At 39.2% G+C, this 12,538-nt stretch overlaps 1 protein-coding gene across 1 annotated transcript in view; it reads right to left on the bottom strand.

Moving 5' to 3' along the window:
• dagla (diacylglycerol lipase, alpha) overlaps positions 1–258 on the bottom strand; it is a 340,274-nt gene extending 340,016 nt beyond the window's left edge. Inside the window, exon 1 of the mRNA XM_078220586.1 lies at positions 180–258. The gene's annotated coding sequence lies outside the window, so the exon portion shown is untranslated. The remainder of the gene's footprint in view (positions 1–179) is intronic.
• Between the last annotated feature and the right edge of the window lie 12,280 nt (positions 259–12,538).

Below are 12,538 nucleotides of genomic sequence, written 5' to 3'. Positions count from 1 at the left end.
TAAACGGCATAAAAAGAAAAGGTCAACTTTCTGATAGGATATTTAATGCACAATATGCATTTCTCTTTTGCAATCCCATGGTGGAATTAAAGTTTATGTTTCTTACTTTGTATTATAAGAATACTAATTAACTAACAAACACAACCTATTTTGCCATAGCCACTTCTGGAATATTGTACCTTATCAACATATCTTTCCTTGGAGATGAATATTTCCCTCCAGAAAAAAACTTCACAGATTTTCTATCACAGCCTCCAGTTCCTAACTAGACTTTGATAGGTTGTCTTTGTTTCTTTGCAGGTCAGGCAGCATCTGTGGAGGGAGAAACAGAATTAATGATTGAGGTTTCATCAGTTCTGATGAAAGATCATCGAACTGAAACGTTAACTCTATTTCTCACTCCTCAGATGTTGTCTGGCCTGTTGAGTATCTTCAGAATTTTCAGGCATTAAACTGGGAACTAAAGTTCTTGGATTTTAACTCCGATGTACAGAAAGGTTATTGACCTGAAACATTATTTTTCTCTCTCCAACAATGCCATCTGGAATATTTCTAACACTTGTTATTTTTATTGCAACTTCCAGAGTATCTTGCAGATACCTGCCTTTGAAATGTAGGCGTCCTTCCTTGAAGAACAAATATTTTCTCAATAATCAGAAAGTTACTCAATTCTACGGTTCAAATGTTTCTTGGCTATATAATATTAGTTTATATCAAGTGGGCAAGGGCAAAAAGGCTCAGAATTTGCAATAGTAATAATGGTGAGTCTGTCAGTCTATGCTGTTGCTCACTTAAAATTGAAAATTAACAGCAATGTCTAGCATACACACAGGTTAAGTGCAGAAAGTTGCTACCAGTGATGCCCTGTTTCTCCCCAGGGTGCACTGCTGTCGTCTCCACATATAAAACCCATTAGAAATAATTGATTTTTCAGGGCTTCTTACTCCTGACACACTATTTTCAGTGTAATAATGCAATACAAACACTACAGCCTGTTTGATCGGAGTTACCAAGTTTTTAATGGTATGCTAAATCATAATTAATGTTGAACAAGTTCTCTGGCCCTGAACACTCAATTTTACAAGTATGATGTCTCAGTCCCTTAGAAGAATACTTAAAATTGTGACTTTTTAAAGTTTTCTTTACAAAGTTTGTGATCGGATATTTACCCTTAAACCATGTGTACGTCTCGATCTTTATTTCACTCCTTGCTTCTTACCTGATGATTTGCTGCCTGAGAGAATTCTTTGATCCAATTGGCTGATGAGCCTGCCTGTGAACTGTCCCTGAACATCACAGATTCCCTGTAGAAGGTAACAAATTCAAGGTGACTGAGTCAATCCAGGCTGCATTATGTATTGGAATCTAAACAATCCTGAAATTCTCGCTAGCCTTTTCAGCAAATCCCGTTTTTACAAATATTAGCTTTTTTTTTCGTTTGAAGTAAATCACCTAGTCTAAAGCTCTCTTTCACTCCATGTTAATGTGTCTGCACACACCTTTCTATGCAATTCATCCAAATCTAAAACCAAAATGTTGAAAATAAATACAGCTATTGAAGGCAATCCCTGCCTTCAACAGGTCAATTTTCGATTCACCACTGCACTGTTTACTTACTGGATTTCAGAAAAACAGCATGAAAAATCAGAGACAGTGGATTAGATTAGGGAGGTGGTGGTGAGGTCGAGCTGGTAATTGTCAGTGTACACGTGGAGCCTGATCTGTTTAAGATTATTAGGCAGATCTCAATTCAGGCAGCCATTCTCTCACCAAAAACAAATTAATGTATGCAAATTGGGGTAGACGACAATTGCATTTTCATCTTGATCTGTAATTCTATCAATCATTGTTCAAACCACCTACAAACCATAGTTGATACAAGTCAGCTAGTGACATTTTTCAGCATTAGCCGCAGCCAAAGAAAACGAAGACAGGACTGGCACTAGTTTTTTGCATAATCTCTTATGAATTATGAGCATTAAGGTTTTTAATTTCTTGATCTCCTTGATGCTGCAGAAACTTCCCAGCTGTTCACTTCTAATTCCTCGTTGTCTCTTCTTTAAAGATGATCCTGCAGATCTATGACAACCAACTCCATGCCAGATTTTCTATTCTCCCAAACAGTGAACTAACCAGAAGCAATCTGACTATTGCCAATAGCTTGCCTTTTACATGCAAGTGCTGCCAGAGCGCACAAAATTATCAGGCCACCAAATACATCAGGGGAGTAGGGCAAGAGCCCCAGTTATTCAATCTTGAACAGAACATGCTAAGTTTAAACTTACATGACAAATGCAGAATATAGAAATGCTGCTGTCTGAAATTGAGCCGAGCTCTACTTTATCTCATAGACATCCAGAAGACTATAAGACTTAGGAGTAGAAATAGACCATTCAGCCATCAAGTCTGCTCTGCCAATCAATGAAAACACGACTGATCTGATTTGATAGTTCTCAACTCCACTTTCCCCCATTATCCCTATAACCTTTGATTCCCTAACTGATTAGAAATCTATCTCAGCCTTGAACATACATAACGATCCAGCCTCTAAAGCCCTCTGTGGTCAAGAATTCCACAGATTCACAACCCTCAGAAAAAATTCCTCCTCATTTCAGTCTTAAATGGGCGACCACTTACGCTGAGATTATACCCTCTGGTCCTAAATTCTCCGTAAGAAGTCTCACAACACCAGGTTAAAGTCCAACAGGTTTATTTGGTAGCAAATACCATAAGCTTTCGGAGCAATGCTCCTTCGTCAGATGGAGTGGTCTCTGTTCTCAAACAGGGCACAGACACAGAAATCAAATTACAGAATACTGATTAGAATGCAAATCTCTACAGCCAGCCAGGTCTTAAATGCACAGACAATGTGGGTGGAGGGAGCATTCAACACAGGTTAAAGAGATGTGTAATGTCTCCAGACAGTACAGCTTGTGAAATTGTGCAAGTCCAGGAGTCAAGCTGTGGGGGTTACTGATAATGTGACATAAATCCAACATCCCGGTTTAGACCGTCCTCATGTGTGCGGAACTTGGCTATCAGTTTCTGCTAAATTCTCCCACAAGGGAAGCATCCTCTCGGCATCTACTCTGTCAAGCCCTGTGAGAATCCTATGTGTCTCAATACGGTTGCCTCTCATTCTTCTACACTCCAACAGATCCAACCTATTCAACTTCTCCTCATAAGGAAATCCTTCCATACTTGGAATCAATCCAGTGAACCTTCTCTGGATTGTCTCCAATGCCAGCATATCTTTCATTAGATAAGGGGATCAGAATTGTTCACTGTATTCCATGTGTGGTCTAACTAGTGCCTAGTATAGTTTTAGCAAGAATTCTCTATTTTTACACTCCATTCCCTTTGAAGTAAAGGCTGACATTTCATCACCCTTCCCTATTACTTGCCAAACTTGCATTCTAACTTGTGATTTATGCATGAGGACCCCCAAATTTCTCAGTGCTGCAGCTTTCTCCATTTAAATAATATTCGGCTCCTTTGTTCTTCCTACCAAACCGCATAACTTCACATTTTCCTCCATTGTATTCCTGCCAAGTTTTTGCCCACTCACTTAACCTGTCTATATCCCTCTGTGGACTCTGTCATCCTCACCACTTGCCTTCCCACCTATTTTTGTGTCATCCACAAACTTGGCAACTGTCCATTCACTTCCCTCATTCAATTCATTAATACATTTTATAAATAATTGTGGCCCCAGCACTGATCCTTGTGGCACTCCAGTAGTTACTGAACGCTTTCCTGAAAAGGTCCCTCTCATCCCATCTCAGTTAGCCAATCCTCTATCAATGCTAATAAACTACCCCCAACAACACAGGCTCTTATTTTATTAAGCAACCTTTTGTACAGTACCTTATCAAGTACTTTTTGGAAATCCAATATATTACATCAACTGGTTTCCCTTTATCTATCCTGCTCCCCTACCACCTCAAAGAATTCAAATAAATTTGTCAGACATGATCTCACCTTCATGAAGCCACGCTGACTCTGCTTTATAATACATTTTCAAATGTTCTGCTATGACATCCTTTGTAATGGATTCTAATATTTTCCCAATGACAGATCTTAACCTAACTGGTTTCATCTCCATGTTTTTGAATAGAGGTGTTACATTGACAGTTTTCCAATTCTCTGGGACTTTTCCAGAATTTAAGGATACTTGGAATGATAATGCATCTATTATCTCTGTAGCTACCTCCTTTAATATCATAGGTTACAACCCATCAGGTCCGGGGACTCGTTGGCCTTTATCCCCATGAGCTTGCAGAGTACTTTTTCTCGAGTGATAGATATTATATTTATTTCCTCCCATCCCTTCTGCCCCTTGATTTAGTATTTTTGGAATGCTATTTGAGTTTTCCACCATGAAGAATGACGCAAAGTATTTATTTAACTATTTTGCCATTTCCTGGTTCCCGGTTATTACTTCCCCAGTCTTATTCTCTAAGGAGCTTGTGTTCACCTTGCCCTCTCTCTTCCTTTTCATATATTTAAAGAAGCTCTTACTGTTCATTTTTTATTACTTGCTAGTTTACCCTCAGTTTATCTTCTCTTGCTTTATTATGTTATAGTCGTCTTTTGGTGGTCTTTAAAACTTTTCCAATCCTCTGGCTTACCACTAATCTTTGTCACCTTGTATATTCTTTCTTTCCGTTTCATATTATCCTTAACTTCCTCAGTTAACCATGGTTGTTTTATCCCCTTCCTATAATCCTTCTTCCTCACTGGGGTATATCTCAGTTGTGAGTTAAGACAATTTCCGTAAATGTCTACCATTGCTGATCAACCAACTTTTCTGCTAAATTCCTTTCCCAGTCCATTCCAGCCAACTCTGCCCTCATTTCTTGCAATTCCCTTACTTAAATTTAGCATGGTTGTTTCTGACACAAATTTCCCATTCTCAAACTGAATGCTAAATTCTACCATGTTATGGTTACTGTTTCCTAGGGGATCTTTTGCTCCGAGATTAGTTATTAAACCTGCCTCATTACCAGATCCTAAACAGCTCGATCCCTACTTGGATCAACAACAAATCGTTTGAGGAAACTGTCCCAAAAATACACCATGAACTCTTCCTCATGGCTACCTATGCCAATTTGATTTTCCCAATCCACGGGAAGATGAAAGTCACACATGATTAATATACTGCCTTTTTTTTAAACATGCCATCATTATCTCCTGATTTATTTGCAGTCCTACAGTATAGCTATTGTTAGGAAGCTTGTAGACTATTCCCATCAGTGTCTTCTTCCCCTTGTTATTTCTTATCTTCACTCATATGGATTCTACATCTTCTGATCCAAGATCATTTCTAACAGGCAGGCAGCAGCACATATGCACCCATTGTTGCGTCAAACTGCTATCATTCATGGATCATTGAAAAGACCCCAAATGATCCACTCAGGTCGTAGCTATGGTATAGGTTCAAATCCAGCTCTGAATGATTTGAGTTGAGAGTTGCTTCTTCCTACATGGTGCAGAGACTCTTGACATGAAATAGGTTTTGACAGTTTTAAACCAATTTGCAACGAGTACAGATCCATAAAATCTGGAGATTCTGCACTGGAACAGTCTGGAGTTCCCTCCTGGGACAGCACTCAAACTCTATCATCACAGAAAAGTAGGAAGAGCTTAGTAGCCATCCAAACCATTGTGCATCTAATATGGGAATGCCTGTGGCCAGCACTGCAAATCAGGAATCAGAAAGTCTCAGAAGTGATTACACAATTTTGGTAAGACAACATCCAGATTGAAATCTGAATCATTGGCCAGGTTCTCCTTCTGCAGGACATTGTAAAGTATATCCGGATGATTCCATATCTAACAGCAGATAGAGAATGCTTTCAGAGAATTAAGTCCCAATCAGCCACTGTTCCCTGAACCTTGGAAATGGTTCATAAACTCGGTGTACAGTGATCGCTGACTTTTGGAGCGATCTGTGAAGATTTGAAGCAACAGATTTTTCAAGTATAAAGTCAAGAATGACGATTAAAAAATAACATTTTTCTGACAACTAGCTCCACAATGTCATTCTCTCTCACTCACCATCTTTCTTCCCTTTTCCTCCTTTCACTTGTGCTTCCCTCGTGTTCTGATTCTTTCTCCACTGCTTTTTTTTCTACTTCCCTCCCCCCTCCACTCCACATCTTGTCAAGTTCCTATTCAGTCCCTTAGCAATTTTTCCTTGGACTTCCATTGTGTTCTCTTTTCCCCTTCCTTATTTCTTCCCGCTTCATCTGTCTTGAGACAGTGTTCATGCGTCCTGTGTATAAAAATATATGATGGGGCACAGGAGCAATCCTTTTAGTGACAAGTGCAGAACAGGTTAGAGATTCAGATTAATTTATCCACATTTGAAATGAGACAGGAAATCAAACAGGCCTGTCTGTGGATGATCAAGGATGAAAGGAAAAAATGTCAACGAACTACAACTCACTTTAACTGCCAGTTAGAAGAACCCAAGTGAAACTCAGCTACCCTTTGAAATAGACGTGTCTCACTGCAAATTTGCAAAGTGAAAATTGTACGCCTTTGTACACATTAACAGTACCTCTCCCCATTCTGATTCACAGTCTTTCTTCCCTTCACCACCTATTCAGGTATTTTGTTTCTTTTCTTTTTCTTAACTGTGATGGAGAATGTTAAAGTTCAGGAATAAAACAGTCCACAACATTACTGGAGACTACAACAAAGAACTGGGCTCTTGAAACAGGCCAGCCATCATTTACAGCAGCAAGAGCCACCAGCCTGAGCTATCATTTACAGTAGCAGGAAAAGGAAGGATTTAGTCGTGGCCATTGCCAGTGGAGGTGAAGGAACAACTGCAGGAAAGGAGGAATAGGGTTTCATAAGTGCACAGGGACAACCCACCCCGGCATCTGAAAGGTTCTTCGTAAGGAAAATGCAACCAAGCACTCCAAACCTACATAATATCTGTACGGGCGATTTCATATTCAAAGAAAACTCACCACTCAATTTAAAAATTCTATACAAGTCAACAAAAAGCAAAAAAAAAGTGGGGCAATATATATCACATGCTTCTGATGGGCAATAAATGCAGGGCCTGCCACCGATGTACACTTTCCCTAAATACATTTTTAAAAGTAAAAATAATGTAAACGGTAGATAACCTGTCAGCAAAGACATAGAAGTTGAAAATCACACAATCTAACAATGCAAATATATACCTTGTTTGCCAAAGAGTACATTTTTGGAGTTAGAAACATTACCAAATGTTATGGGATGGAACATCTCCTATACACATTGCTGTTTTGATGATGCTGCTGTATTTCAACCATTATGACAATCAGATTATCGATCTCCAGTTTTGTATTAAGAGGTCATAATGTAGAACAATACCAAGGACCAAAAGAGTAAATTTGATAAGGTGGTAGTGGTTAAATGATTGCAAGGTTGGGTTGTGAAAACCTGTTGGAGGAACTAAAAAAAGGGGAATGAACACGCAGGGTCAAATTCAGACTTTCCCAACATTTTGTTCAAAGAGAAATGGCTGCTTCTATAAATAGGCAAAGACACCAATCTGCAAACTTCCATGCTAGGTCCAACACAGTATGCACAGAATTAACCTCTTCCAACTAGTGTTATCAATCTTTAGAAATTACAGACTATCGACAACTTACCCAGCTCTTTGAGAAGGTGAAACATAACACATCACCTCTGTGTAAAGAGCTAAGCAATTCCACAACCAACATATCAGATCTAAGCTCTGCAGTCCTGCCACATCCAGTCGTGAATGGTGGTGGATAATTTAAAAACTCACTGGAGGAGGCGGCTCCACAAATCTCCCCAGCACATCAGTGCAAAAGAGAAGGCGGAAGCATTTGAAACAAATTTCAGCCAGAAGTGCCAAGTGGATGATCCATTTTGGCCTCTTCTGGAGGTCCCCACATCATATATGTCAGTCCTCAGCCAATTCAATTCACTCCATGGTATCAAGAAACAGCTGAAGACACTGTATATTGCAAAGGCAATGGGACCTGACAATAATTGATAACTAGTGTTATCAATCGCGATCATCAGTGAAGTGATGGAAAGAGTCATCAACAGCGCTATCAAGTGACACTTGCTGAGCAATAATCTCACCATTGATGCTTAGCTTGGGTTCCGCCATGGTCATTCAGCTCCTGAGCTCATTACAACCTTAGTTCAAACATGGGACAAAAGAGCTAAATTCCAGAGATGTGGTGACTGCCCTTGATATCAAGGCAGCATTTGACTGAATGTGGCATCAAGGAGTGCGAGCAAAACTGGAGTCAATAGGAATGTTGGAGTCATACTTAACACAAAGGAAGATGGAAATATATCGCTGCACCTTCACTGGCACTGGGTCAAAATCCTAGAACTTCCTCTCTAACAGCACTGTGGGTGTTCTTATACCTCAAAGATGGCAGCAATTCAAGAAGGCAGCCAACCACCACTTTCTAAGGGCAACTAGAGATGGGCAATAAATGCTAGCCTAGCCAGCGACACACACATCTCCGAAATGAAAATATAGACAGCTAGTTAGCTACCACCCAACTTATAGCCCTGTTGCTTTTGTCAGTCCTGCTCCGAGTTTTTGAAGGTGTCCAGAAAGGAAGGAAGGCTAATTTCCTAACACAGGTTGATTGAGTTACGAGGAAATGGTCACAAATACGTGGGCTGATTTTCCACAAAAGAAAAGTTGATAAAGTCAGTTAAGCAATGAGCATGTGCTAGCTCTGACATGTCTCAGGAAAACAGATTTGCTTTTGCCACTATCTGGATTATGTGAGGGAAGCCTGGAAGATAGTACAATGGCTTTAAAAGGTTTTCCTCAAAAAGGTTTGCACTAGTACAAAAATGTGCCTCTAAAGGTTGTCCGTGACTTGCAACTCTCCAATCAATGATGATCATCATATTTGGTTCTTAGGTTCAGAAAGTTTGACCACCCTTATTCTGGGACCAGTTGCTCTTTTCTTTATGTTATTGCTATCCCATTATATTAGATAATTCAAATCCCCTATTGTAACTACTGTACAATTCTTGCACCTCTGTAATTTCTTTGCAAATTTGTGCATCCACTAGTTAATTAACCTTAATTATCAAATTCTCTATCATTATTACTTTTCCAATCTTCTTCCAGCCATGGAATTAGGTCCAGCTGCATCCAGAGAGACCATTCTCACTAATATTCAGAAATAAATACTGTTTGGAGAATGAAATGCAACTCAGGGACTCCTCCATTACCTGTCTGCTCATTTAACTGCCTGGTGGTCACCCATTCCCTCTCTCTACATGCCCTTTAGCTACAGGGTGATCGCATTTATCAATGTGCTAAAAGGCTGCTATAGCCAATGATGCCTCCTGCACATCAGGCTGTCTGATGGAGATGCATTCTGGATAAAAGCAAATTACTGCGGATGCTGGAATCTGAAACCAAAAGAGAAAACGCTGGAAAATCTCAGCAACTCTGGCAGCATCTGTGAGGAGAGAAAAGAGCTGACCTTTCGAGTCCAGATGACCCTTTGTCAAAGCTTTGACAAAGGGTCATCTGGACCCGAAACATCAGCTCTTTTCTCTCCTTACAGATGCTGCCAGAGTTGCTGAGATTTTCCAGCGTTTTCTCTTTTGGATGCATTCTGGAGTTTCCACATAGAACAGGATGCACAGTCGCTGACGTGCCATGTCTCTAGTTATGAGACAATTAAACTTACTTTAATAATTAAACTGCTTAAATAAATTAAGACTTGCCAATCAGCTGCTTCTCCTGTGCTGACATCATTTTATTTAAGAAAGTTAACTTAAACGTTTAACTCATCTATATCCCTCAGATTTCAATTCAGTGAAAACGTCTGAACATTTTACTGTTACTATTGCTTGTTATTTAATTACATTTCTATTTCAACCTTGCCCAGTTTTGTTGAAAAATTATCACCTAAAATCTTTACTGTTCTTCACTCTCCACAGATGCTACCTGATCTACTCAGTATAGACTCAGTACGGACAGCAAGGTGGTACGGTGGTACAGTGGTTAGCACTGCTGCCTCACAGCACTAGGGACCTGGGTTTGATTCCCAGCTTGGGTCACTGTGCGGAGTCTGCATTTTCTCCCCGCGACTGCATGGGTTTCCTCCGGGTGCTCCGGTTTCCTCCCACAGTCCGAAAGACGTGCTGGTAAGGTGCACTGGCCATGCTAATTTCTTCCTCACTGTACCCGAACAGGCGCCGGAGTATGGCGACTCGGACATTTTCATAGTAACTTCATTGCAGTGCAAGTAAGCCTACTTGTGACACTAATTAATAAACTTAAACTTATTTCTAGGAATTTCTGTTTTTGACTCAATGATCAGTGTCATCTTGGCCTATGTCATACTTCCCTTAAGTCAGAGGATTCTATGTTCAAGACCCCCTCTCAAACTTGAGAAAATGTAGATTAATTCCTTGATACAGGATTAAAGAGCTATATGCTTAGAGGTGTTATCTTTCAGATAAAATCACGACCCTATCATCCATCTCAGGTGTACATTAAGACCCTATGAAGTGCAGCAGGGAGCTCTCCCAGGTACTGGCCAATATTCATGCCTCAGTCATCACCACAAAAATAGATTAACTGATAACCTCACATTTCCACTTCATATTCGTGCAAAGTTCTTTCTTTCATTCTTCATTATGGGACAGTTCTGGTATCTGTTCGGCATTGTACTCTCCTAAGTGGCTGCGGAAATTTAATATACTCCGTTTTATTTTTCTACCCATGGTATTGGTATGTTGAATCAGATGATGCATTATTATTATACCATACAGGACAAAATGCATTATTCTGCTAAATGAAGAAATTTTTTAACCTTACCTCCAAGTTCATAAAATGTAATTAAATTACTTGAAATAGCAAGTTTAATTGTTATTTGTAGATTAAAAGATACTGATATTTGTGAAACTCATCAAAAATAGAGGGTGAAACCACTGTCATGCAGACAAAAATACAAATGAGCAAAAGTGGCATGGGTTGCTTCGTGTCAAATCTGTAATATCTGTAGGTTGGCACAGTGGTTAACACTGCTGCCTCACAGCACCAGGGACCTGGGTTCGATTCCCAGCTTGGGTCATTTTCTATGTGGAGTCTGCACATTCTCCGTGTCTGCATGGGTTTCCTCCGGGTACTCTGGTTTCCTCCCACAGTCCGAAAGATGTGCTGGTTAGGTGCATTGGCCATGCTAAATTCTCCCTCAGTGTACCCGAACAGGTGCCGGAGTGTGACGAGTAGGGGATTTTCATAGTAACTTCATTATAGTGTTAATGTAAGCCTATTTGTGACACTAAAATAAACTTTAAAACTTAATACATGATAATAGTGCAAACTATCCAACTTCACTGACTGATAGAATTATGTTTTCGTTCTTATGTTTGGCCAGTGAAAGTCTGGAGAAGTCATTAATATTTGGACCAAAATGAAACTATTTGCATTAGTGACTACTGTCAAGTTTGAAAATTAAAAATAAAAACAGAAAGGGCTAAAAACATTTAGTGGATGGAGAAACAGAACTAACATTTCAGTCAATTAACCCAAAAGTTTAACTCGGTTTCTCTCCACAGATGCTGTCTGACCTGTGTATTTCCTGTTTTTATTTTAGATTTCCAGCATTTGCAGTATTTGCTTTGAAAATTCAGAGTTCTTAAGTTTCAGGAGTTAAATTTCAAAGCAATTGAGAATCAGCTGGAAAAACTAAGCCAAACACCAATGATAAACATAATTGCACAAAATCTCAGAAATGTGGCCGCACTCAAGACCAAAATAGTTCATTAAGATTTCTGGTCTATGGGTCCATCTGTACTATTAGCAGCTTGAGTTTGTTTCTTGCCAAGGATAATGGAATTTAGTATGCAAGTCACATGCACTCTAAACAAATAATATCCTTTATACATTTTCACCATTCCAATCAAATCGCAAGCCATGATGAATGGATCAATAAAACAACTTGCAAATAGCAATAACTTTAGTATTTTATGAAGCTTACAATGAAAGTACAAACCACTACTTTCCATTATGAATATTTTTCATTTTGTTGAATTGTATCATACAATTAAGGCAGGAAGGAGATGACAATAACTAGGAGCAAAACAGAATGAACTTCCTTTCAGTCCATAGGCTACATACATTGAAATCACTACTATTTACTGCATAAAGCAATGTGGATCACAATCATGAATGGTGAAATTTTTCTATGCATGATACAGCAACATTTTTTGCCATAGAAATGAAAAAAAAACTACAAACAATAGGAGCATTCACCAAGAGAAGGAAACCAACTTAAAAAAAGTTTAAAAAATGAAAGCTGTGTCATGAGGAAATATCCCATACAGTTTTATTCTGTGAAAATTCTAGGAGAGAACCAGAAAAGTAGATAATGATGGTTCCAATATAAATATGAACAGGTCCAAGAGATAGAGGGGGATAAACAGTGCTCAATATTTCAGGGTTCTGATAACTGAAAATGTACTTTCAAACAGCTATCTCAGTTTTGTTACATCTGGCTAAAATGTT

Source organism: Mustelus asterias, chromosome 9, assembly GCF_964213995.1.
Source record: "Mustelus asterias chromosome 9, sMusAst1.hap1.1, whole genome shotgun sequence".
Lineage (NCBI taxonomy): Eukaryota > Metazoa > Chordata > Chondrichthyes > Carcharhiniformes > Triakidae > Mustelus > Mustelus asterias.
This window is presented reverse-complemented; position numbering and strand designations above follow the sequence as displayed.